Source organism: Coregonus clupeaformis, unplaced genomic scaffold (genome assembly GCF_020615455.1).
Source record: "Coregonus clupeaformis isolate EN_2021a unplaced genomic scaffold, ASM2061545v1 scaf0403, whole genome shotgun sequence".
Classification (NCBI taxonomy): Eukaryota; Metazoa; Chordata; class Actinopteri; order Salmoniformes; family Salmonidae; genus Coregonus; species Coregonus clupeaformis.
This window is the reverse complement of record NW_025533858.1, coordinates 151,560-165,982: the sequence shown is the minus strand read 5'-3', so window position 1 is coordinate 165,982 and position 14,423 is coordinate 151,560. Positions and strand designations below refer to the sequence as shown.

The window sequence follows — 14,423 nt, the reverse complement described above, 5'->3', positions numbered from 1 at the left end:
GACTCTCTCTTCAGACAACACCATTTCCCTCACACATGAATATACACCTACTATTGTTGAAACATTATTTTACATTATTTAATGGATAATATAAGTTAATGAAATAAGATACAACGCTGATACAGCTCTGAACACCCCCCCACAAGATGTACAAATCAAGACTCTCTCTTCAGACAACACCATTTCCCTCACACATGAATATACACCTACATTTACATTTACATTTTAGTCATTTAGCAGACGCTCTTATCCAGAGCGACTTACAGTTACTATTGTTGAAACATTATTTTACATTATTTAATGGATAATATAAGTTAATGAAATAAGATACAACACTGATCACAGCTATAAGGCTTCTCTCCTGTGTGTATGCATTGGTGTGTAATCAGGGATCCTGACGTCCTAAAATTCTTCCCACCCTGATCACAGCTATAAGGCTTCTCTCCTGTGTGTATGCGTTGGTGTATAGTCAGGTGTCCTGATCGACTGAAGCTCTTCCCACACTGATCACAGCTATAAGGCTTCTCTTCTGTGTGTATGTGTTGGTGTGTAGTCAGGTGTCCTGACCGACTGAAGCTCTTCCCACACTGATCACAGCTATAAGGCTTCTCTCCTGTGTGTATGCGTTGGTGTCTAGTCAGGTCTCCTGATTGATTGAAGCTCTTCCCACACTGATCACAGCTATAAGGCTTCTCTCCTGTGTGTATTCGCTGGTGTGTAGTCAGGTTTACGGATAGAGCACATTTCTTCCCACACTGATCACAACTATAAGGTTTCTCTGCTGTGTGTATACGTTTGTGTGTAGTCAGGGCTCCTGATTGATTTAAGTATTTCCCACAATCAAAGCAGATGTAAGGCCTCTCCCCTCTCTGATGAGATTTTAAGGTTTTAGATGCAGCTAAACTCTTCCCACACTGAGAGCAGTGGTACGGTTTATCTCCGGTGTGAATCCGTTCGTGAATGATCAATTCCTTCTGTTTAGCAAAACTATTCCCACAGTCAGAACCGCAGTGGTGAGGTTTCTTCCTTATACGTCTCTGCTGGTGTTTCTTGAGGTGTTCTGATCTGGAGAGACTCTTCTCTTTCTTGTCAGCATCATGATGTTGTTGAGGTTCACCAAAAGATAAGCCCCTCCCACTGAGAGAGCAACGATTTTCCCGAGGGCTTTCCCCTGTGAAACAAAGACATTGAATAATTAAGTTAATTAAGTTTTGCAAATATGGGTCCATAAACAGATGTCTTTCCATGAATTGAATGCCTTTGTTATTTTTCCAGTAATAATTGTGCACCAATATTCAATATTAAATCTTTGTTTTATTAAATAAAGTGCCCTTTAATACAGAACACTTGGAGAATTCGATTAATCAGATTTTTTATATGAATAAAGACTTGCTAAAGTGACACAAATCAGCATTTTGACAGGTCCCTCCGTCAACCCTGTGTAACTTCTAGAAAGATTTTAACCCACCTAATACAATAATTTCTCAAAGTTTTACCATCATTGAGTACGGTTACATGCGCAGAATAATACGATTATTGTGAATTGTCAATTAGTATAGGAGTTTGATTTAAACGCTGACATGCTTTGAAAGAAGAACAATTTCTCCAATAATCCTGTTTACATGGACACATCTGAAATCAGGCTACCTGATGGGACTTTGATAAATGCAAAAAATTGCCAATCAAATTAAACGTTCTACCCCATGTTATTTTTTTTAAAGCATATTTGATTATGAGTCTATAAAGTGAGTATGTGAAAACTATTTTTAAGCTGCATACTTTCAGTTTTTCTTAACTCGCTGCACGCGATCAAAAGAAGTTAGCTTGCGCCGCTTGTGCTAGCACATGTACAGATTAAATACCCCACTATAACTCTGATTAAAGAGTTTACATGTCCTAATAATTCTAAAGATTGCTCAGAAAACCAGGTGTCTTTAAGGCGTATGCTTACTTCGGTTATGACCTCACGGCAATTAAGATAAGCAGAGTAAGGTGTTTACATGACTAATACCATACTCAGCCTACTGCCATAATCAGTTTAATAGGAAATGATTAGTGTGCATGTAAAGCCCTAGTTATTTGGTTACTTTGACAGACATTTCTGAACATTATTTATTTCATGTGATTAGTGATTAATTTACATCTGTCCCTCATTTTAAGGTCAACCCTGTTACATGAACTGAACACTTGTTTTAATATGGTGAAACTGTTTCTTAATTGCAAAATAAACATTGAACATCTAATAGTCAAATCATAGAGTAAAAGCAGGTGAGCTGGTTCTACTCTTTTTGTAAATTCTCTGCTGTTTTGTGGTGGACAACTGAGCATCTTACCCATTCATAGACATGCTAGAAATGTTTTAACAATAACTTTTTTTGTGAAGATTGCATTCAATTGCCACTCCCTATTGCACAAACCTAGCTCCTATAGCCAATGTAACAAGCGGTTTTATGGCTGATTTAAAGGACTATTTTACCCATGTAATCTGGTGGTTTTGTTGTTTTCAGCAGTCCCCTGTTACGGTCAACCCTGTTACTTTATTTGGCACTTAGGCACTTCCTATAGTATTTCTTTTTTATTGAACCCCTTCAGATGGGAAAACATGTTTTTATGAAGTTGAACAGGTGCTCTTTATGAAATAATGTTACAATTAGGTGAAATCAAACGGTTTCTTTGACCAAGATACACTTCTCAACATTGGGTGGAATTACCAGATATTTTCATCAAAATATAATGAATCAATGAATTGTTACAGAAGCAGACTGTAGTGTAATCCACACACCATGCTTCTTACTTAATGAAATCAAATCTCCATGTTCTTCTTCTCCTTCTCCCCTCTCAGTTCCACTCTGCCCCGGTGTTTTCCTGCAGTCGACAGACCCAGCAGTAAAGTACCGGGAGGTGGTCGACCTGGGGACTCCTGGAGGGTGGAGGGGGACGAGCTAGATTTGTCCTGTTGGCCGCAAGAAGTATTCTACATAGATTAATATTAAACTAAATATTGTATTAATTTAGTCTAAACCTCTGATTGATTTGGGAGCATCTGTAACCAACTTCACATATCCCCCCAGAAGAAAGGCACACGGACACCCACACTTCAGGTTGACTCAGTTTTTATCTGCAGTAAAAGATAGCAAACAGTGATGACAGGCATTGACAGGACGGTCACAGCCACACGTTCACTGGTTAGGTAGGAGTCGGACACAATATATATTTTAGATAGGAGCAACAGTAGTGATACATACCCTCAATGTGAAGTAATATTAATCCATAAATACAGAGCACAAGTACAACCCTTTTATATAAACATTTTAAGGTAGTAAGAAAATAAACATTCACTTAATTTCAATAAGTCACCTGCTAGCAAATCACCTGCTGGCAATAGCTAGCGTGACTTTGTAGTGCAGTGACCAACGGTGCTAGTTAGCTCATCATTAACATGGCTAGCAAAGCCAGCAAAAATTTGGTTACTTGCTGAAATAGGTCTTCAATACATTAACGGCAAAATAAATATATACAGTTGAAGTCGGAAGTTTACAAACACTTAAGTTGGAGTCATTAAAACTCGTTTTTCAACCACTCCACAAATGTCTTGTTAACAAACTATAGTTTTGGCAAGTCGGTTAGGACATCTACTTTGTGCATGACACAAGTAATTTTTCCAACAATTGTTTACAGACAGATTTCACTTATAATTCACTGTGTCACAATTCAAGTGGGTCAGAAGTTTACATACACTAAGTTGACTGTGCCTTTAAAAAGCTTGGATAATTCCAGAAAATGATGTCATGGCTTTAGAAGCTTCTGATAGGCTAATTGACATCATTTGTGTCAATTGGAGGTGTACCTGTGGATCTATTTCAAGGCCTACCTTCAAACTCAGTGCCTCTTTGCTTGACATCATGGGAAAATCAAAAGAAATATGCCAAGAAAAAAAGTTGTAGACCTCCACAAGTCTGGTTCATCCTTGGGAGCAATTTCCAAACGCCTGAAGGTACCACGTTCATCTGTACAAACAATAGTATGCAAGTATAAACACCATGGGACCACACAGCCGTCATTCTGCTCAGGAAGGAGATGCGTTCTGTCTCCTAGAGATGAACATACTTTGGTGTGAAAAGTGCAAATCAATCCTAGAACAACAGCAAAGGACCTTGTGAAGATGCTGGAGGAAACAGGTACAAAAGTATCTATATCCACAGTAAAACGAGTCCTATATCGACATAACCTGAAAGGCCGCTCAGCAAGGAAGAAGCCACTGCTCCAAAACCGCCATAAAAAAGCCAGACTACGGTTTGCAACTGCACATGGGGACAAAGATCGCACTTTTTGGAGAAATGTCCTCTGGTCTGATGAAACAAAAATAGAACTGTTTGGCATAATGACCATCATTATGTTTGGAGGAAAAGGGGGTGCTTGCAAGCCGAAGAACAACATCCCAACCGTGAAGCACGGGGGTGGCAGCATCATGCTGTGGGGGTGCTTTGCTGCAGGAGGGACTGGTGCACTTCACAAAATAGATGGCATCATGAGGAAGGAAAATGATGTGGATATATTGAAGCACCATCTCAAGACATCAGTCAGGAAGTTAAAGCTTGGTCGCAAATGGGTCTTCCAAATGGACAATGACCCCAAGCATTCTTCCAAAGTTGTGGCAAAATGGCTTAAGGACAACATAGTCAAGGTATTGGAGTGGCCATCACAAAGACCTGACCTCAATCCTATAGAAAATTTGTCGGCAGAACTGAAAAAGTGTGTGCGACCAAAGAGGCCTACAAACCTGACTCAGTTACACCAGCTCTGTCAGGAGGAATGGGCCAAAATTCACCCAACTTATTGTGGGAAGCTTGTGGAAGGCTACCCAAAACCTTTGACCCAAGTTAAACAATTTAAAGGCAATGCTACCAAATACTAATTATGTGCATGTCAACTTCTGACCCACTGGGAATGTGAAGAAATAAATAAAAGCTGAAATAAATCACTCTCTACTATTATTCTGACATTTCACATTCTTAAAATAAAGTGGTGATCCTAACTGACCTAAGACAGGGAATTTTTATTATGATTAAATGTCAGGAATTGTGAAAAACTGAGTTTAAATGTATTTGGCTAAGGTGTATTGGTTTTCATCGGAGTCGTCGGGTGAGGTTGTGTCTCTCTCTGGCGGGAGGTAAGCTTGGCTTATATGGTGTCGAGTAAAGCTTAAACCATGTATTTAGATTGTAGTTAGGTATTCTAGGTAGTTATCGTAGGTTATTGCAGGTAATTATTGTAGGTAAGTATTGTATTCGGCTGAGCCCGGTGAAGCACGAGGCTAGCTAACTCACTACCTGGACTAGCTAGCGGGTAGCTACTGGTAACTATTAGCAACTGTGGATAGTTGTTTCCAATGTTATTTCATGCTTAAGAGTACCTGTAATTATGCCAGCTAGCTGTCTACCATTCAGCTGTTTTTCTAACCTCATTATCTGAAGCGTTAACGTTAGGTAGTTAGTAGCTACTGTACTCGAAATGTAGCTAGCTTGTTGCTACCTGGATAGCTAACTAAACAATAGCTGGAACGACCTAGCGAACAGACGCAAACTGGCTGAATCGATTCAGTGGCTAGCTTTGCACTTAACTGGCTAACAGTAGCTACTAAGGGTAAGTTATAACCTACATTTGTGTTTTGTTTTTACATACTGGTAACCAGAGTCGTTCAAGGGAATTCGGGACATGGGTGACTAGTTAACGTTAGCTTGGCTCTCTCTATGTGTTCGTGCCGTGGGAGGAGGGTTTTTTCGTTGGCAGAGAGCAATGGCTAGCTAGTATGCTAACTATTCTAGCTAACTAACTGGCTGAATAAGTTGACGACGGACTCACTCAAACTGTCAAAACTAACCCAAAACTTTACACAACGTTAGACACGGACACGAATGATCTGCTTGGCGTGTTAACACACTGGTGGTTTGTTGTAACCGAGTATTGGTGCTAAACCGTGTTATTGGAGGTTGGCATGCTAGTTGGCTATGGTGTCATAGGATTCGGTGCCCTGGACGGTTTTCACGGAAGAATACTGTACCAAGTTAGCTGAATAAACTAAGTTAGTCTATTCCTAGAAAACATTGAACCGCTGTAGTTTACAACAATTATAATTTCTAAAGTGGAAGTTGGGAGAGTTATATTTAAGTGTTTCAGTGAAACGTAAGTGAGGGAGACCCCGCTCTCTCGCTTTCCCAGATGTTTAGTTCATTTCATTCCGAACTCCTTTGCATTATTGTAGCCATTTTCTGTAGCCTGTCAACTATGAGTCTGTCTATCCCTGTTCTCTCCTCTCCGCACAGGCTATACAAACGCCTCACACCGCGTGGCTGCTGTCACTCTAACCTGGTGGTCCCTGCACGCACGACCCACGTGGAGTTCCAGGTCTCCGGCAGCCTCTGGAACTGCCGTTCTGCGGCCAACAAGGCAGAGTTCATCTCAGCCTATGCTACCCTCCAGTCCCTCGACTTCTTGGCGCTGACGGAAACATGGATTACCACAGAAAACACTGCTACTCCTACTGCTCTCTCCTCGTCTGACCATGTGTTCTTGCATACCCCGAGAGCATCTGGTCAGCGGGGTGGTGGCACTATTTGCCAGGATGTGGTACCTCTCGCAGCATGATTTATTAATTGTTAAGTCAAGTTTCCTCCTCGTTATTTCTCCCGCCCCCCAGAAAGACCATGTAAAAGCGCGGTGATCTTTCTGTGTAATCATCCTATCCTGCCACACTGATCCCAGACCTGCTCTCTTAATTGTACATAGAGGTTATGGGGAGGGCCGGTGGGGTAAGTAACTGATCTTGACACAGGTGTTGGTAGTGGCGGTCAGCTAGTTAAGAGGTCCCTACGTATTGACGTCACGTAGCCTAGGCTAGTCGTCTCCCTACTGAATTTGAATCGTGGGAAAGCCAAATAAAAAACTGGATAAGAAAAGGCAATTGAGTTTGATTACATTTTTGAAGTCCAGAAATCCAGAGAAAGATGGTGAATCGAACCCAAAACGAGCCAGAGAACTGTCAGTGCCTGAGGAGAGGAGTGAGGGGCAAACTGTTCCTGGTGGCGATGCCTTAGCTAGCAGCGCTTTTAATCCCACCAGTTCAGCATCACCACCGGCACCTCCACTAGCTAGTAGGCAGAGTAGCGAGTCAGACTCAGCGGGAGAGGGAGACGGGGAGCTGGGGGTAGGGGGATAGTTCATCCACCGACTAAGTGCTCGGAGCTGGTGCAATTTGCAGGTCAAGAACAAGCAAACGTAAAACCCCTGGCTTGTCATTTATAATTCAAAGTTGGCCTGTACAACATGCAAAAAGGTAGGGAGCTTGGGTCTAGAAAAGACTGGAGGGATTAAACTAGCAAAAGAGTGGATGGAATGTACAGTAACATCCTCTGCCCCAGATGTAAAACAACAAAGAGCCCTCAGAAAATAGGTTTTTGAACATGCCCCAACCAAGGCATATTTGATGGCAGCAAGCCTTGTAGACAAGGCTAAAGAGGACACCCAGGTTATAGTTAACACTCAAAATGAAAAAATAGACACTACAGCCAGAGTCTTCAGAACAGCCTCAGAATGAGGCTAAACGTCACAGCCACAGGCCCGCTCATGGCTTTGAGCAAGAAATGTACTCTCAGGAGTTAAATGGACTTGACATGGGGAGAGTCATTGTGGGAGGTTTTGAAAACTAAGGTAGGCGTTTATTTTTTCTTTACAAACTTGTTCTGTGCTGTGAAGGTAATCTGAATATATGTTTCATATTATCACATAGGCAGGAGGCCTATATATTCTGATGTGTGTTCTAATGTAGCCTACATTGATATATTTTATTTGAATTTATATTCCGATATTTGTTTTACTGCTATATTGATGTCTAGAAAATTATATGAAATTTGGGTACATAATAATATGCCTTTTAGCAGACGCTTTTATTCAAATCGACTTACAGTAATGTGGGCATACATATTTACGTATGGGTAGTCCCGCTACAGTTGAGTATGTGTGTATATGCATATGACGGGTTTTCTGAAGTGTCGTCTAAAAATGTTGCTGTACATTGATGTCTAGAAAATTAGCATTTAAGAAATTCGTACTTGTGTAAGCCCCGCAGCTATACTCAAGTATGTGGGCATACTGCAGTGACATCTAAAATGCTTTGAATTAATCAGCACCTTGGAGAGTGCTGTCAGTTTCACCACCATAGATAGTAGGCTACTGTCGTATCGGGTGAATGGTGGCAATTATTGCTGATAAACAAAGGAGTCCGCTCATACTGAACTTTGATCATAAGGTTTATTCATATCAAAAGCTTCAGCATAAGTGACAGATGACATGACATCCGGAGAGCGACGCCTCAGAATGGCCGCTCTGCCTTCTCCTTCGTTTAGCCCCTACTTATAAACAATGCAAAAAGATGGGCTCCCTCTTCTGGCCAATCACCAGTCTCCCCTGTCTACAACACACTTCCTGTCTGTTGTATGTGGCGTTACACTAAAACATTCCCTCTTGATACTAAAATCAACATTCTTTCAGTTCCACTTAAAAACATTTAACAAAAGCATAATCCCAATACACGACACTACTTAGCTGTTTACTCTGTCTGCTGCTATGTTGTGTTTGACACTTTTTCTCAATGTGTTCCGGTACCTCAGAGCCCCTCGGATAACCACCACTCTCGCGCTCACTATGTGTTCCGGGACCTCCCGAAATACAAATTAAGCACTGCGATATAGACGTTTGACTTTGTGGCAACTAGTGGAAACACGCATATCTGCCCTCTCCTTGGCTATAATGGTCCCACCTGATCTTGCCACTTCACGATTGCCTTCCATTTTTGAAGACATGTATTTTCTTTGTTAGACCTGCACTTGAGTATCTGGTCAAATAATGTCGAATGTGTTCAAAATTATGAAGGTATGGGAACATGTGCACACTTTGCGAGAAAGGAGAGATAATTAGGTCATAGTCACAGATTCCTAAACTTTGTTGAAGTTAAAAAAATCCAAACAAGTTTACCGTAATTTTTTTTGTCCAGCCGATTAAACCGATCACAGGAATGTGGAAGATCAAAGATGATGAAAATTAGGCCTAGACATGTTATACAATACAGCAGGCCTATGATGTTAAAACCAGACTTACCGGATCCATTGTGGAAGCTACTGTTTCTCTGTATGACATGAAATGTTGTCGGCAACAACAGTACACTTAGTCTGCTTTGCTGTTGTCTTCTTCTTCTTTAAGGTTTACGGCAGACTACACCTAATTTTGTGTTGTTGCCACATACTGTACGGGTAGTGGACGAAAAATAAAAATATCCATTGCGGGAAAGGGGGGCTGAGGGCGGGGAAATACAGTACCAACATCATATACAATACAAACATTTAATCACAAAATGTCCCACCCCTTCTTTGATAATACAAATCACATTCCTTCATAGGCTCAGGGGCCTGTGTGGACGGAACATATATCGACAGGATTCCTTGTAATGTCTCTGCTGTAAAATCCCTGAGTCCCAAAAAACGTTCAGCTGTACTCAAAATTGATGCCTATTTTCTCAGATTTCTTCTTTGTTTGCACAGTGCATTTTAAAACCAATGCAATAAACAACAGGCGCCACTTTGGTTTTCTCCCCCAGAATTTTGATGGGCATCTAAAGGTCATTTCCCACATCTTTACACAAGAGGAACAAAAAGGAAGCAAAAATGCCCACAGTCATCAAGCTAGGTAAGAGATCATAAAAAAATGTTTTTAAGTAATTAATAAGACTGAACTAGATCAAAGGTAATTCAATAATAAATATTGTGTTGCACCTTTAACCAATAGCCTAACAAATGAACAACTCTTGAAAAAATACAAAGACCTTTGATTGTCTTTATTAAGACATCCTCTATATCAAATTTCAGCCAGACTGACCAGCCAGCTTGAGCCGCCTGCACGCCCAACCCACACCAGTCTAGTCAATAACTAAACTCTCTCCCAACACAATTTCCTTCCCATCTTTAATTTAAAGGTATATCTGATGTTTAAAAAATAAAAAATAGCAAAACAAATATAAAAAGGAAAAAGTCAGGGGGTGTGAATACTTTCCGTATGCACTGTAGGTTAGGCTACTATGGTGAGCAAGCATTGCGAAGAAGCACGGGGCAGTTATCTTTCCAAGGAAATGTACTTCCTAAATAGGCCTATGATTAGGCTATAGTTTACTAAATTGCCTAGAAATAGGCCTAAATATTGATCACCCATTATTTCTCCATCTGAAAATCTTCCCACTCCTATCCTAAAAGGCAGGCTGTAAAAACAGCTCAAGATAAAGTTCAAGTCTCTCCAACTCTGCTCTCTTCAAATTACATTTAGCATATTGCCTGACATAGCCCTGTATACAATATAAGGGCCATGTGAGAATCTCTGGTAATTTAACCTATTTCTGAAGTTATTTTTTTCGCATTTGATACTGCCTATAGGCCGCAAAATTGCTGGGACCATGGCTGGCATGTGAGCTGCGTCACATACGCCTAAAATAGTATTGCGGGACTGAGATTGGGTTCTGGACCAGTTCTTGCAGTAGCGGGCGGGTGTCGGACAGAAAATCAGCAGGTGTGTGTGGGAGCGGGATGAAGAAACCGGTGCGCACCATGACAGTGAAGCCTGTAACATTAGAGCTGTTTATTACTGTGTCAGTGTGAAAAGTAGGGAATTAGCTAGGGAAACTGACAGATCAATAACGTTACATTGCCATACTGTCCAATAAAACTCTCATTGCACTGAAAAATGTCAGAATATCAATCTTCAATCGTTTGGCCGATGGTTTCATCATTTGATTAAGGTCTAGTTTGATTGAGGCAAAAATAATAGCTAATGTTAGCCAACTTTTGGCCAGCTCTCTCTCTAACACTACTGGTGAAAGCTTGCCAAGTTCATTTACTTTTGAAACAGGACAAAACAAAGCCTACAAAACATTTCCATACAAACAACAGCTGTTAGATAGCGATATGAGGTGGCTATTATTACTATCTGACATAACTAGAGGCTAGAGCTGACCTGGTTGTGGTAGCAACTCGCTAGCGTAGCTTATTAATTCACCTTAGTAGAGAGGGGATAAAACATTACCTAACGTTACATGTCAGTTACAATACTAGCTCAGCACTGGGAATAAACACTAGTTAAGGTTTTTCTCTGTTAAATTAAACAGCAGTTACCTTACCAGCTACATCAGTCAACTAAAGAGCAACCAGTTTCTGTTCTGCTTCCTTTTACAACTTGGCGAAAGAGCGCAACACGTACACACTGAACTATTCTCAACTCTCCCATGCTGGTCCAGCCAGCCTGTCAGCCCGCTCTGTGGTGTCTGCACGGTCCTAAATCCAGCCGGTAAACACTCCAAACAGCCTACCCGACCACATGGTCCTAAAGCACAAAAATGCAATTTCAGAATGTGGGGGGGACATGCCCCCCAATCCACAGTGACAGTTGCGCCCCTGCAATAAACAATAGGAAGTCCACCTTTTTAACATGCAACCTGTCAGGATCCTGTTGGAGAGTTACATTTACTGATGTCTCTAATCCAACTACCAACACTCACTCTGACTAAAAATGATGCAGAACTACGCCTGGATTTACTAAACACTCCATGACCACTTTACTTGTAGTTTCCTTTTTATTCTCCACTGTAATCCATTCCTTCTCATCTCCACTCGACGCTCCATCAGTTTCAAACAAAACATCCGCCTCCGCCATCTTCCCCCTGTACTCTGTCGCCAGGCACCATGTTCACTTTGCATTAGCTTCCTAGTTCGAACCGCAACAATTATCTTATGCCAGAAAGACTTAATTCATATTTCCCTAATTTGTTGTGTTCAGAATGGAAAATTCCATTCTGAAGGCTGCAACGGATGCGCCCCTAGACCAGAGCAATAAAACATATATTTAAATATCAAAACTGAATTTAGTTAGGACAAATAATTGCCTCACGATTCATGTATGCTAATCTTATGTCAAAAAGTTTCACCTGATCTATAAAAGTCGTGTAAAGTCAAAAACGCACAACAACTGTCAACACCCCTTTCACTAAAAATCCTGTTGTCTGCTATCATCTAGTTTAACCTGACAGCCACTTGGAACATGTGCAAAGAGGGAGTACCTCAACAGGCATATCTTTTTATTTTATTTTATTAACTACAAGAAATCAATACGAAAGGTACACGGGGAACACAAGTATACATAAAGAATATACAAATGACAGTTGTATCACGACTCAGGATATGACCTAAACAAAAAAAAACCTTCCTGGAAACAGGAGACAAAGGGCTATGAGACATGGGTTTAATTCTGGACACAGGAAAAGTGGGATGTATACGGAGGGTACGGGGCAACAGAAGACGAACAGCAGAGGGGCTAAGAACTTTATATATGCCATTTAGCAGACGCTTTTATCCAAAGCGACTTACAGTCATGCGTGCATACATTTTTTTGTGTATGGGTGGTCCCGGGGATCGAACCCACTACCTTGGTGTTACAAGCGCCGTGCTCTACCAGCTGAGCTACAGAGGACCAACTTTAGAGATGGGGAAAGGACCAATAAAACATGGGGAAAGTTTGAGGGACTCCACCCAGAGGGGCAGATCCCGAGTGGAGAGCCATACCCTCTGCCCAAGACGGTAGCTGGGAGCAGGGGTCCGGTGGCGGTCCGCCTGTCGTCGGTACCTGGAGGTGGTCTTGAGAAGAGCGGCCCGGGCTCTCTTCCAGGTACGGTGACAGTGACGGACGAACAACTGGGCAGAAGGTGTGCTGAACTCTGCCTCTTGCTCCAGGAAGAAGAGCACTGGGGATAATGGGGAAGATGGGCGACACCTGGAGGGGGGTGGAGACAAGTACAAAGACAGGTGAAACAGATCAGGGTGTGACAAGTTGGGCTAGGGGCGGGGCTAGGGGGTACAATAACACATTACACAAAGCCCTTGAAGGACATTCAAACATTTATAATTCTAACAGCTTTTTTGTTGGTACAGTATTTATTTGTCTTAAAATATTGTTCAATGTCTTTTTATAAGGTAAGAAAAAGGGGTACTTTGTTTGTAAATGTACATTTGTGAATATGAAATGTGGCCAAAAGAACACTGAAATTAATTACATAAAATTGGTTCAAATGATTTATATGGTAGGTAAAGAATCCAAGCAGTACATCTCTCCATAATAGGGTTAAATATTCATAAATATGTTCCATCATAAATCTACTGATGTCTTGCCACAGATTATTTACTTGAATACAATGCAAAAAAAGATGCAACACCGTTTCTGGGTGGTCATTACAAATTGTACAATTTGAATATACGTATGGCTCTATTGTTGTTGAATGGACCAAAATTAAATAAAATCTTACCTACTGATAAGTCAACAGGGGTAATTGAAGGTAGGTTCTGAGGGTCAGGTCTTAAAACCTATTTTTTTCAATTTTCGCCTAAAATGACATACCCAAATCAAACTGCCTGTAGCTCTGGACCTGAAGCAAGGATATGCATATTCTTGATAGCATTTGAAAGGAAACACTTTGAAGTTTGTGGAAATGTGAAATGAATGTAGGAGAATATAACACATTAGATCTGGTAAAAGATAATACAAACATTTTTTTTTTTTAATTATCATCTTTGAAACTTAAGAGAAAGGCCACAATATAATATTGCAGTTTAGGCGCAATTTAGATTTTGGCCACTAGACAGCAGCAGTGTGTGTTCAAAGTTTCAGATTGATCCAGTAAAACATTGCAATACTGGACTATTTTGTATCAAGTCTGCCCAAATGTGCCAAATTTGTCAATTGATACATTTTCAAGTACATAACTATAGAGAACATACAAAAATGATATGGTAATACAAAATGTAAGTTTACACACTCCCAGGAATGTCATACATGATGGATCATTAGCTTATACACTAACTTTCACACATCTAGATAGCCGGGCAGGGTGGGTGTGGAGCCAGAGACAGCAGGTGTTCAAACTGTAGAACCCAGTTCCTACATTTGAATACAAAAATGGATTTTATCAAACAAAACTATGCTACATTTTATCTCTGGGACCCTTAGGATGACAAATAAGAGCAAGATTACTGAATGTAAGTACATTATTTACCTTCAGAGGTGAATGTATCAAACCAGTTGCCGTGATAAGTTTTTGTTGTTGTTGTGCACTGTCCTCAAACAATAGCATGGTATTTTTTCACTGTAATAGCTGCTGTAAATTGGACAATGCAATTAGATTTACAAGAATTTAAGTTTTCTGCCCATATAAGACATGTCTATGTCCTGGAAATGTTGCTGTTACTTACAACAGTAATGATAATCACATTAGCGTACGTTAGCTCAACCGGCCCGTATACGGGACACTGATCCCATAGAGGTTAACATGTTCCTGAATA

General features: G+C 40.8%; 1 pseudogene; it reads right to left on the bottom strand.

Annotated features, from left to right (window-relative positions):
- Positions 1–14,423, bottom strand: part of LOC121576322 — a 157,963-nt pseudogene that overhangs the window by 123,087 nt on the left and 20,453 nt on the right.